This window comes from Lissotriton vulgaris, chromosome 4_1 (genome assembly GCF_964263255.1).
Source record: "Lissotriton vulgaris chromosome 4_1, aLisVul1.2, whole genome shotgun sequence".
Classification (NCBI taxonomy): Eukaryota; Metazoa; Chordata; class Amphibia; order Caudata; family Salamandridae; genus Lissotriton; species Lissotriton vulgaris.
The window spans coordinates 2,108,388,539-2,108,401,791 of record NC_141691.1 but is presented as its reverse complement, the minus strand read 5'-3'; the positions used below and the strand labels follow the sequence as shown (position 1 = coordinate 2,108,401,791).

Sequence of the window (13,253 nt, the reverse complement as noted above, 5' to 3'; positions counted from 1 at the left end):
TGTATATTTGAATGGTAATTTCTTGTAATTTATGGAAACCTTTTGTAAACTGTTCACTGTATATAGTCACTTTTTGGTTCCATTTTCACTTGGGGACGCAATGAATAAATGAATGAATGAATGTGCAGCTTTTAAAGCGCAAACTTAGCCCAAGGGCATCAAGGCATTGAGAGCAGACATCATGCAGGCAAAACCGATTCTCACTCAAACCGATCCTGGGGGAACAGCCATGTCTTGAGGGCTTTACGGAACAATGCGTGTTCCTGTTGCCCGGAGAGAGAGTTCGGAAGACAATTCCAAGCACCTGCAGCAGCAAATGAGAAGGCTCTCCCGCCCCATCTCATCTTTTTAACCCGAGGAACAACAAGGAAATTCTTAGTTGTAGACCGCAGATTTCTGGAGGGCACATACTGTTTAAAAATTGTCTTTAAACCCAAAGGGCCCTGGCCATAGTATGCAGTATGGGTAAGGCAAAGAGTTTTAAACATGATTCTACGATCCACCAGGAGCCAGTGTAGCGCCCTAAGGGAGGACGAGACCGAATGACGTTTCGGAATGTCCATCACCAACCTGGCAGCAGCATTTTGCACCAGTTGTAAACGTCGCAGCTGGCCTTTATTGATGCCCAAATAGAGGGCGTTACAGTAGTCCAGTCTGGACAGTATTAAAGCAACCACCACTTTTTTCCGAGCGTCCAGAGAGAGGAACCGTGAGATTTTCCTTATGATCCAGGTAAGCCAAAAGCAGGTGGCCACTGTCCTGTAAACCTGCAGATTCATGGAGAGGGAGACATCTACCACAACTCCCAGATTTTTCCCATGAGATACCGGGATAGGACAGGCACCAAGGACATCGGGCCACCACTCCCGCGACCAGTTGTTAGGACTGTTAGCAATGCACAAAGTATTGCGCTTTTTGAATCTAAGATAGTGTTTATATTATTTACTGTGTGTTTATATAAACATTATAGAGCAAACTGTGTAGAAAGTGTATTTTGTTCTCTGATATTATTAGGTCCTTTACAGGCTTGTTGCGATTTTGCATATATATTGCTTAAATCATTTTTCCTACTATCCACTGGAACCGCTGTTTTCCTATATATAACCAAAAAGTCCTGGTGCACTCCCAGTCCTTCACCACTTGCCAGAGAACTCACTTGTGGTAGAGGGACTACTCAACTGCAGTCCACCGGCACTGAACGGGATGAGTCCAGTTTACTGACTTACTGCTCCCCCGAGACTCTGACGCAGCTCCAAGCAAGAAGAGGTACAATAGCTCTAGAGGATCAGAACTGTTTACCCACAGAGTGTGAAGACACCAAAACCTACCCAGTCATGTCGCACCAAAACCTGGGATACTGGACTGCCTGTACTCCCTGAACTTCACACTGTAACTGCCCAGGAAGCAAGCGCCTATTGTATGACATCAAGAACCTTGACACCCACTTTGTGAGTGGTCCAGCTGTCCTGGAATCATCCCTGAGAACTGTTTGCCCATGAAGCGTTAGTATTATCTATTGTTGCCTCTGCATACCAATCTGGGATCTACTGGATTCTCTGCACAGTGTACATTTTAGTGCACTATATCGAGAGAAGGGTGATCTAGTTTAAAAGTTACAGGGTTCAAAGATGATCTAAATGATATGCAAACCATGTGAGAAATGAATAAATGTTACATATTTTACAATCACTCCAGTAGTAATTGTCACCCTTCGTTCCTCAGTGACAGTGTTGAGAAATCACAGCCATACCTAGACATAGTTTGCTTACCTAGTGATGCATATATAAAACAAACAAGAAATAGTTATAAAAATAAATGGTTTGTTTTAGACAGCTTTCAACACAAGCAATTGCTCAACACAAGCCAAGTACATTGATGCATTAGTTTATTTGTGATAGGCTTATATTCAAGGAAATGTACAAACTTTAGCCACAATAGCAACCCTTTTTTAATATCGATAGCCACCATGCAACTTCATATCAGCTAGGCCCTCTTATTTGAAATGCTTATATCATAACAATTTTCAGTTAACTACAGTTAAGGTACTTTACCAATTTTATTGATGCATATTTTTGGATAGTTGGAAAATTACTGTAAGGTTATCTAACTGGTTCTTGAATATTGCTTTTGTTCACCTTACCTTGTTTTCTCTTCAAAATGTACAGAATCATATATTTCTTTGTATTCCGATAATACTACTCCCTTTCTTTCTGTTCCATGTTCAGATAATAAAAATCCAACAGTCTAGAGAGATACATACAATAAAGTGATATGGTTGACCTTTATTCCATATATAATAAACTTTGCATGGTTCCCCTGTAATAACAGAAACATTACAATCACCATTTTGATAATCCCTTTACAGTACATGCTTCCTGCTGAGGCTATAAGTAGAATAACTACTTTGATCTCCCTAACATGATTGCATCTGATGAGCCAACTGTGATGGGTGGTGATGTAACTCCCACGATCTCTCCAAGCATTGACCAACAGAGATGGTGTGAAAACAGGGTGGTCTGCCGTTGAGATCATGTAGTTTAAAACAATTACCACCTTATTTTACACCACACCTTTGCTCACTGTCATCTCTGCCGCTAATATCACTCCCATAACTCCTGTAGGCCTCACCCAAACAACCTTCCCTCTTGTCTGTAAGCTTGTCTGGATTCCGAATCAATGCTCCCCACTCTACTCAGTTTATGTGGATCTTTCTACTATGACCCTCCTATGTGTACAACTCAATATTGCTCCGTAGATGAGTTTGAGCTATATATTACTTCCATTCCTATACATTTACAAGGTTTCTAGAGCACACTTAAAAGCGGTTCCTTATGCAAACATTGTGCCCGATTAGGAAAGACAGTCCGTTTTCACAAAAGTTCTTTACAAGTAGTAAAGTTAGACTTTAGTCCCAGTTGAGCTTAAGTTTTGGTCTCAGTTAGACTTAACACCAAAACTTAAGTTAAACTGAGACAAAAGTTTAGCTTAACTACTTGTAAAAACCCTTTGTGAATACTGAAAGGCATAAAGTTGGACTTTCTTCTCAGTTTACCTTTGTGAATCAAACCCATTCATTTGTATGGTGCATAAATCAAAATGAACCATCTCAACAAACCTGGAGAAAGGGGTCATATCTGTTAATCTATTTACTGAACTCCTAGCATAGTTGTGTGTCCCAGATTATATTATTAGGAACAGTCTTAGTTAAGGATGCCCCTACAGGGTCCCCATTGTTATGTCCAAGTAGAAGTAAGCACCACAAGTCAGGTAAGACTGTTCAATATCCTGTCCAAACCAGGATCCTTTTATTTAGTGAGAAAGCCCCGCCCCCAATGAATCAATTTATTATTACGTGCTATATATACAACAGGTGGTCCACCGCTACCCCTTCCGGGTTGCTGAAAACGGCGGTGACCACATCACACTCCTCCACAAAATCAAAGTGAAAACAGACAAGCAAAACAAAAACAAAACATAAGTCCTGAGTCCGTTCAATAGTTACATAGTTCTTTAGACGTGTGGTTCTGGCAGGACATGGCCACAGCTGGTATCTCCCAACACCCCTTTGCTGGGAGTTAGAATCAGGCACTTAACATTCACCAGACGGGAGCAGCAGAACCGGCTCTGGAGCCACACCAGAAGGTATGGCAGATGGAGATACACCACACTGTCCAGGCACTGCATGATCCTTCCCTCGACGATCATGATCCAGCAACGCAGCAGGAAACGGATTCACATCCGTAAACTCATCATCAGAAACCAAAGACCCAGTATCTGACGGTACCATATGGTCATAAACCTGAGCATCAACAGGAGCCCAGTATGTTTTAAGGAAAGACACATTCCGGAAAATACCCAATCCATTCCTCACCACAGTAATTTTAGTCCCATGAACAGACTGCACAGTCCATGTCTCAGGCTCAAAAGGCAAACTAAACTTTCCTTTTTTATACCGATTCCTCACCATCACAGCATCACCCACATGAAAAGACCTGGACTAAGCTCCACGCCTGAAAGCCACCTTATCATTCTTTATCTTTTGATTCCGCAGCTCATCAGCTACAACTGCATGTTTAGTAGACACTGCCTCCATCTGAGGAACAAAATCACCCATAGGCCGATTCATGGATAAGGACATCGGACTGACTTTCGTAGTTGAATGAGGGGTCATCCGATATTCCCTTAAAAACGTGAATATAGCACAATCCAGATCTTGGCGGTCGGCAACAGCAATCCTGATAGCTTTATTAAGGGTACACATAAAGCGTTCAGCCTCTCCATTGGCCTGAGGCCATAAAGGGGTAACTCTTCGATGATGGATGCCCCTAGATTGTAGATAGTTCGCAAAGTCATGGCTGGAAAAAGGAGGACCTTTATCCGTACGTAACTCAGAAATCAAACCATGTGTCGCCATGATCTTATCAAACAATAGGATAGTGTGACAAGCCGTAGTAGTGTCCAAAAGCTCAACCTCAGGGTACTTAGAAAAGTCATCAATAACCACCAGTGTATGTCGCCCATCCGGTAAACATCCAAAATCAGCACTTGCCCGATGCCAAAGGAACGAGGGAATGTCTTCCGTAAGAATGGGAGCTGGAGAATCACCAGCCCCAGCAGATTGACACAGCGCACAACGCAACACAATACTCTCCACCAAAGCATCCAATCCTAGAAACCACACTTCACATCTCAATGTGGACTTGGTTTTCACAACCCCTTGGTGAGCCAAATGAGCCAAATCCAACACCCTCCGCTGGAGACAGGAAGGAATCACCAGCCGCGGACCTCTCATCAAACACCCCTCCATGGATCTTGCCAGTTCATCCCGTACATTAAAAAGAGAGGCCAAGGTCGACCTAGCATTCTCAGTACGACACCTTGCAGAATCCATGAGACCGTTCCACTTCCCGGTACCCACTGCAGAAAGACAAAGCTGGAGACACCCATCCTGTTTCGTGGACTCCAAAATCTCTTCCAAAGAAATAGGAAGAGGCCTGGAACGCTCCACCACCAGACGCACATACTCCTCAGTCTCCCCAGCAGCAGATTCTTCACCTGGAGTAGCAAGATGGAAATGCCGGGAAAGGTAGTCAGCAGGATTCAAAGTTCCAGGATGAAACACCGCTGTAAAACAATAATCCTGCAACTGCAGGATCCATTTCTCAATTCGAGGTGGAGGTTTAAAAGACGATCCCATGAACAATGAAATAAGCGGCTTATGGTTCGTATGCACAACAAAAGCCTGACCATACATATACAAATGGAAATGATGACACCCCCAGTGTATGGCGATAGCCTCCTTCTCGATGTGAGAATATCTTTGTTCAGTTGCCGTCAATGCACGGCTGGCATATGCCACTGGATCCAGCTCTCCATTGCTCTGCCGCTGAGAAAGTACAGCCCCCAGGCCACAGAGGACTAGCATCCACAGATAATTCAGAGTCCAGTGAAAGATTAAAATACACCAGAGTGGTATCAGCGGAGAGGGCCCGCTTTGTAGCTTAAAAAGCAGATTCCTGCTCTGGACCCCAGTTCATGCATCGTTAGATTTAATAAGTTCCCACAAAGGAGCCATCAAATCAGTCAAATTACGGATAAAACAGCCACATTAGTTGACCATTCCCATGATGCTCCGCACACCAGACACATTAACAGGAGCAGGAGCAGTCTGAATGTCACACACTTTCAGAGGGTCAGGGGGGACACCATCCTGTGAAAAGCGATATCCAAAAAACGAGATGTCAGTCTTCAGAAATTCGCTAAAAGCTGCTGAAACACATTCTTAAGATGACTGAAATGCCCATCCAATGTAGGTGCATGCACCAAACTGTCATCGCTGACATTAATCACACCATCCAGTCCAGAAAGAACCCCACGGATTGTATCCCGGAAGACTTCCGCAGCACTGGAGATACCAAAACTCAAAAGCTTATACCTCCGTAAACCCACATGAGTAGAAAATGTGGTGATCGCAAGGGAAGCAGGGTCAAGCATCAGCTGGTGGTAACCAGCACAAAGGTCCATCTTGGAAAACCACTGTAACCCACTCACCTCCACCACGATATCATCCACAGTAGGGGTGAGGTGCCGTTCATGTTTAATTGCAAGATTAGGCAACCGCATATCCACGCAAATGCGGACCTCACCAGGCTCTTTAGGCTCACGAGCCACCACAATGGGAGACACCCAGGGAGTGGGACCATCCACCCGTTCAATGATATCTGCCTTTTCCAGTTTCACCAGTTCTGCTTCCACTTTCAGCCGAAGATGGAACGCCACCCTCCTGTGATGTAATGCCACTGGCTGGACAGAGTCATCAATGTGCAACTTGATCATGCGATCTTTCAAACAGCCAATTCCATCAAACAACGGGGAAAACTGGACTAGTAAATCATCCACAGTCCATTGATGCACGGCCAAAGCAAAAGCTACCAACTGTAAACCCTCTGCTGTCTGGCAACTCAACAACATTCCTTGACTACCTTTCGTGACATATATCCGTGTCTTCACAGTATGAGAATTATGTGCTACCTCAGCAGTAAAAAGACCAGCCAAAGGAAGGGGGTCACAGGCTCCATAAGCAAAAACCCTCGTAGTGGTTGCACTCACAACAGGAACAGTTGGCAGTGTCATCATCATTGATTCGGCCATCACATTTATAAAAGCACCTGTATCAATCAAAGCAGGCCCCGGGTGACCGTCCACCATCACACAACATTAAGGAAGACCTCTTCATACCGAACCCCCATGCTGCAAGGCATGGAGTACATGTACAGTCCCCTCAAGCCCATCATCATCCATGTCTCCCTCTGCCGACAACGGAGCAGCCTCATACACCTGTGCGGAGGACATGGGAACGGAACGTGCAGGGACAGAACGGCACACCTTCGCAAAATGGTTAAACCTGTTGCAATTAGAGCACCGCTTCCCAATGGCAGGACACGTCCCCTTATGAGGAAAAGGACCCCCACAGCCATAACAAAGCCGGGGTCGGGCCACCTTTCCGCAATTCGGCAGTCTTTGTTTGTCAGGGCCATTATTTCTTGAAAGATTTTTTGTGGGTTACCAGAGTGGAAGTCTTCAATGGATGGTTTGATTTTGCAACTTCCTTCATCCTGTGCACTTGTGATTGTGGACTATATTGTTCCAGATTAATGTGGGTAACAGCGCCATCTGGGTTGACTATTAGCTATATAGTATTCTCTGAAACAACCCAAACCCAACTCCTAAATGCATTGCTTGTGGTAGAGATATGGGAGAAATATACCACTGATTGAAAAATGATGCTGCACCAACCTTCAAAAATAAATGAGTAAACAAATATTAACTTCCTTAATGAATGAATCAGGATATCGTTTCTGTGCTACTGAGAACCATGTCGTCATTTTGGAAGGCTTCCCAAGGGTGGCATAATACATACTGCAGCCCCTGGTAGGCCTCTGAGGTACCTGTGGCCTTAGTACCTAGTGTACCCTATACTAGGGACTCACAAGGATACCAGTAACCAAACTGGAGTATACCTATAGTACATGGAATAAATTTAGAGAGGAAAGCAGATAGGCTGGGAGCCTGAATAGCAGGATCCTAGCCAAACTAAGTCTAAAACCATCAAAATTCCAGGAAAAAAGTGGGGGCAACCATATAGTAAGATTCCACCTTCCTACATACACCTTTTTACATTTTAATCAGAACTTGATATTAAGAACTCTTTATGCTAGTCATTTGTTCATAAAATGACTGAGCTGAGGATGTGAGTCACTCAGTCCGAAAGTTGCCTCCTGCTGATGTTAGGTGTTGGGGGCAGCTAGTTGTTACTAAAATATATAGTGGGATAGGCAATCTACCAGTGTTGCCACTTGCTAGATATTTACTGTAGATTTATTTCTAAGAGACCATGTAAATGCATTTCATACCCCTTTTCAGTACTGGGGTTCTCCCCAGGACAAAGGCTGGATCAGTTCTGCAAAAGATGATTTGTGTGTATGGATTAGCATAATTTCTTCTATTTTCCATTTCAACACACTGATTCAATTGTTTTGGAATGTATATTAAAAATACCTTAGCTTGTCTATTGGTAATTTAGTCATTGCTTTTGTTCAAGACTGATGCCTAGTGCCCATGAGGTTACCTTGCCATTTTCATATCTGTGGAATGAGTGGTGAATTTTTATTACATTGTTGTCACTGTAATTCATGTGTTTCTGATATACTTATATGTGTGGAGTAGTCATCAACACACAGTACAGCGTGCAACCTTGGTGTGCTACAACTCCCATGATGCATTGCCAAGGTAGGATAGGCATCTCAATTGAGTTACCTTTACTGTGATGTTTTATTTGGTGAATTATAAACATTAGATTAGGTTAAGTAGGCAGAGGGGAGTTGACTTACCCTGACAGTTGCCTGCAGTATTGGAGGCATCAATGTCTGACACTCCCACCACACTTTCTGTTCTAGTGTTCCCTCTATGACCGCATTCATCCAAGTGGGAGGGGGTGATTTGAGGGTCCTCCACCTGTGCCACAACCCTCAGCCATTCTGCTCGTCACATTCTCCTTTGTGCAGGATTGTGCAACAAGCATGTGTGGATCTGTTGAATGATTCTCTGCCTGACACCAAGGGAGTTTATCTTCTCCAAGATGCTGTTCCATATTTTGGTCTTCATGGCTCCCAGGAACGGTAAAAGAGACCTTTCAAAATAGCTGGTCAATATGCGCCACACAGTCTTCTGTTAGGAGCTCCAGCTCCTTTTCAGAAAATGTGACCTTCCACTTTCTGTTCCCCGAATCTTTGTCCCCATCTTCCTTGGACTTGGTGCAGTTTAATCACAGGCATTCACTTGACAGTTCTGAGGCGGGTGCACTTCTCCCTTCTAGCACTTTCCTAGGCATCTGGATTTTGTGGCTACACCCTGCATTTCTTAGCTTCTTGGTTTGACATGATCATTCTGCACCCAGAATGCAACGCTTTGTTATTTGCGAGTTCCTGTCAGAAAGTTCCAATTTTGTGATTTCCAGAATTGTGATTTCCTAATTGCTATTGTGAATCAGTAAAAATGTCTACTTGTGGAATCCCCATTCTATACATCTTATTTTCCGATTCCCTAATAGTGATTTCTACAGATTCACTATTTGGAAATAGCAACGGCTTCTTTTGTACATATGGCCCAGGTCAACTATAGCTTTGCCTTGTGGGCAAACAATGGGGAAGAAACTTTTCTAGAATGGTTGAATGAGTATGGCTGATATCTCACCTTTATCATGACCAAAGAAAGAATGCGCTAATCTTGTGCACAGATTCCAAAAGTAGCAATACCCTTATCCCTCTGTCCCCATCTTCACAACCGCACACATACACAGGAAGAGGAGGGCCAGTGGTAAACACAGGTAGAAGGAGGCTGGAATAAAGAAAACAGAGACACAGGACTTCATCACTCTGACACGTAACTTCTGTTGTTCAAGCAAAAGTGCAGGTTGTACTGGACAGAAAGAATTTAAATAACGTGCCAAAAAAGGTTCTATGATTAACTAGATTGAATGTCCCTGTGTGAATGACACTCTGAACTTTGAAGTGGAACTTGTGACCACTGAGATCTAAACACACAAAGAATGAGTACCTCAAATATATGTTATTACCACTTCTCCCTAAATGTTGAATAGCTATCCCAAGCTTCATTCCTATTTAATCACAGAGGAAGATTTACTTTCGACTTGACTCTTATAGAGTTGCATGATAACAAAGTTTATATTCTCTTGTTCCTTAGTCTAGGCAATATATATGTTCAAACCAGAACAATACCACTGTATACTTTCATTTCTACATAACATGAGCAACATGTTCTTTCACAGAATGCCTCTTAGCAAATATAACATCCCCAGGCAAATGTATACAAATAGTCAAAAGCTTTCAGAATACTTCTCTCCATTCCCAAAACCCTTTAGAACGAAAACATAGGAAAGCAATGGATCTTGGAAAGAAAACGTAGTTCACATAGCAAGGTCCTGGATGTAGCAACATTGTATCAGAATTGCAAAGCAAAGACCGTCGGTTCAAGGCAAAATATATCCAGACGTCCAAGATTTCCTCAGTCTCTCCAGAACATGTGAAAGATTATAGTCTGCTGGAAATTGAAGTACATTGTTTGAATGCTGTTGTTTAGCACAGTATAGTTGCATACAACATTATTCCAAGCAGCGCAGTCTGTGATAAAGACAAACCTTTTTTTTCTTTGAAAGACACTCTAGATGAGTGGGTTAGAGTTAAGTGGTAGAGTAAGATCTGCTTCCTTAAATATATTAACTATTTGTTCTACACCTTTGCATACAATCTAAAAAGGGGGGATACCATCTGCAATCCTGAGAGATAATCTACCAATAGGTGTTAAAACTAGATCATTCTTATAACATCACAATGGATTGAAGAAACTGGAATTCACATGCATGTACACATGCAGTGCAAAACGTAAACTGTACTAGACTGATTACAAATTAGGTACGGAAGTATACAGAATGATGTTAGACATTAGACTCTTTACCCAAAATATAGCACCTGAATCTAAGTATTTAAACACTTTCACACTTGGTGTTACTCAATACCTTTAAACAAGTCACTGAAATGGTGTAGGAAAAACTCTGGCTCCTTTGAAACAGAATAATTGAGATTTTAAAAGAAGATCCTGAACTGTTGTAATACATCAATGCAATAAATATCACTGACGCTCACTTGAATGAACATCTAGATAGCGTGGACAGGATATTCATAATTTTAGCTCTAGCAGATATCAACAGAATTTTCACACATGCAAGTCACTCACATGGCAGTTCTGCCACCACTGCCTTGTGCAAAGAAAAACAGGAAGATGTGGATTAATCACATAATGATGTATCAGGTAGTTGAATCTGTTCAGTAGCCAAAGTGTTTTCCCATTTGAGAAGTTTATATTCTCTATATTCTGGAGAGGACATCAGTTAAGACCTGGCTTGGCAGTACAGGCTGGACTATTCCCATGAGGCACAGGGTGAAGACTGATTTGCATATAGCTGGGTCTGAACTGAGGTGGCAGAGTGAGCTAAAAAATGATGATAGATTTAACCCAGATCTGTGACTGTGGGGGAGTGTCTGAAAAGTTTCAGTGCTCCGTCCATCATCTCCTTGTGTTAGCTTTGTTCGCACTACGTTGGCAGGGTATGCCCAGACATGGGTCCTTTGCTCACGTTGCCACTGGATTCAAGATAGCCTGGCTGATGAAAGGTATTAGCCAGAATCTGGTCCCAGGATGCTTGTTCCCGGTCCAGGGAAGACCTGGCTTGGCAGTTTGGGCTGGACTGTTCCGTTGATTTGCATATCGCTGGGCCTGAATCAAGGTGGCCAAGTGAACTAAAAAAATGATGATTGGTTCAACCCAGATTTGTGACTAGGACTGAGTGTCTGAAAATTTTAAGCACTCCGTCCATCATCTACTTGTATTTGATACATTGATTTTGACCTGTTGTTTTAACTGTGATGGGTATATTCACCCATAATGGATACACATTTCGATCTTTGTTACTATTTGAGCATTCTGTTTGTAGATTATAATGTTGATTATTATTTGAATGATGATAGATGGTCATTGTTTTCCTGAAAACATTACATCATCTCAAGCAATACAGGAGCCACAACCATATTGTGCCTCCAACACAGCTATACGTGATTATCATGTTGTTAATAAGAACATATCCATTATTTGGTGATGTTCGTGGTGAAAGAATACCATATCAAATTTAGGGCCCAACAGTCCTAATTAAAATTTCATGTATTCTTCTAATTGAATTGATACACCAGAACCTCTTGCACTTTTGTGGGCAATTAATTCGAGTTTGTGAAATTCACATAATTTGTTCTTGTGGAATTATCCTAAATTATTAAAAAATGACAACAAATTATGCATATTTAAATATAATGCATCTTCTTTGCTATGCATTCGAAAAAAAAGCAGATGTTATGTAATGTGAACTGATTTGAAGAGAGCAAGCTAATCACCAATGAGCGTCTCTAGGAGCTGAGGGTTAGGAGCATCAGAAAAACAGCTAGGCCTTCAGTTCATGTGAAATGTTGTGAGTCTGGTGGCTGTCCTGATGTTCTGCTTCTGTGGATGTGGGGAATGTGTGAAAGAGAGAGCGAACCATATGACAGGTTGCCGGTTGGCTGGGAGAAGTGCAGATGGCAGTTGAGGTAGGCGGGTCCATTCTGATGTAACTTTTGTAGGCGAGTGGGGAGCATCTTAAAGTGGCAGCGTTTCTGGTTGGAGAGCCAGTGAAGTTCCCTGAGGTGAGGAGTGATGTAGGTTGAAAACGAGTCTTGCTGGGACGGTTTGGATAGTTAGAGCTTGTGCCTGAGGTGTATGGGAAATCCATAGTATAGCGTATTGCCAAATTCCAGCCACTTTGTGAATAATGCCTGGCTGATAGTTTTTCAAGTGTACAGGGAGAACCATTTAAGGATTTTTCTGAATATGTGGATGATGTTGAAGAAGGTGCATGCAGCAACATTGGTTTGGGGTCTTGTTACGAGCTTGGTCAGAGTAGGTCCCAGACCAGGTGGTGTCCGGGGGGTGTTATTGGATCCAAAAATCAGGGCTTCCATTTTCTCAGCCTTGAGCATCAGGCAGTTGGTGGCAACTTCCGTCATGGAGCCCTTCAAGTCGTTTTGGTGTTGATAGGGTGTTCCGAGAGAGAGAGTTTGTATCAAGATGATGCTGATTCTGTTGGAGTGGGTGATCTTCTCAAAGGACGTAAGGTAGATCTTGAAGAGGGTAGGGCTGACAGATGACCCCTGTGGATCTCGACAGATGATGTCTTTGGGTTTGGAGGAAAATAACAGCATGCTAACATGTTGCATTCTTTTAGAAAGGAATGAGTGCAAACACTGGAAGACTAGTCCTTAAATTCCTGCGTCATGGAGGCTGGTGATGAGTATGTGAGGTGAGACTGCGTCAAAGGTGCTATGGTTACAGCAAAAAGCTGAGTGTGAGTTGTCAATGAATTCATACTGTTTTGATGAAGCAGGAAAGCTGGTTGTTAATGGATTTTTTCAAGGGTTTTTCATGGGAAGGGAAGCAGAAAGATAGATCTGTGGATGGTTTATTGAGGAGATGGGTGACATCTGTGTGTTTCCAAGCATCCAGGAAAGTGGCTATAGTGATGTGTTGATGATGGGCTGTAATGCTGGGCTTACTGTGATGCTGCAGAAGTCAAAGAGGTGGTGTGGACATGG

The 13,253-nt window shown here is 42.7% G+C and overlaps 1 pseudogene; it reads right to left on the bottom strand.

The window, feature by feature from the left end:
- Window positions 1-13,253, bottom strand: part of LOC147725137 (putative methyltransferase DDB_G0268948) — a 513,848-nt pseudogene that overhangs the window by 98,255 nt on the left and 402,340 nt on the right.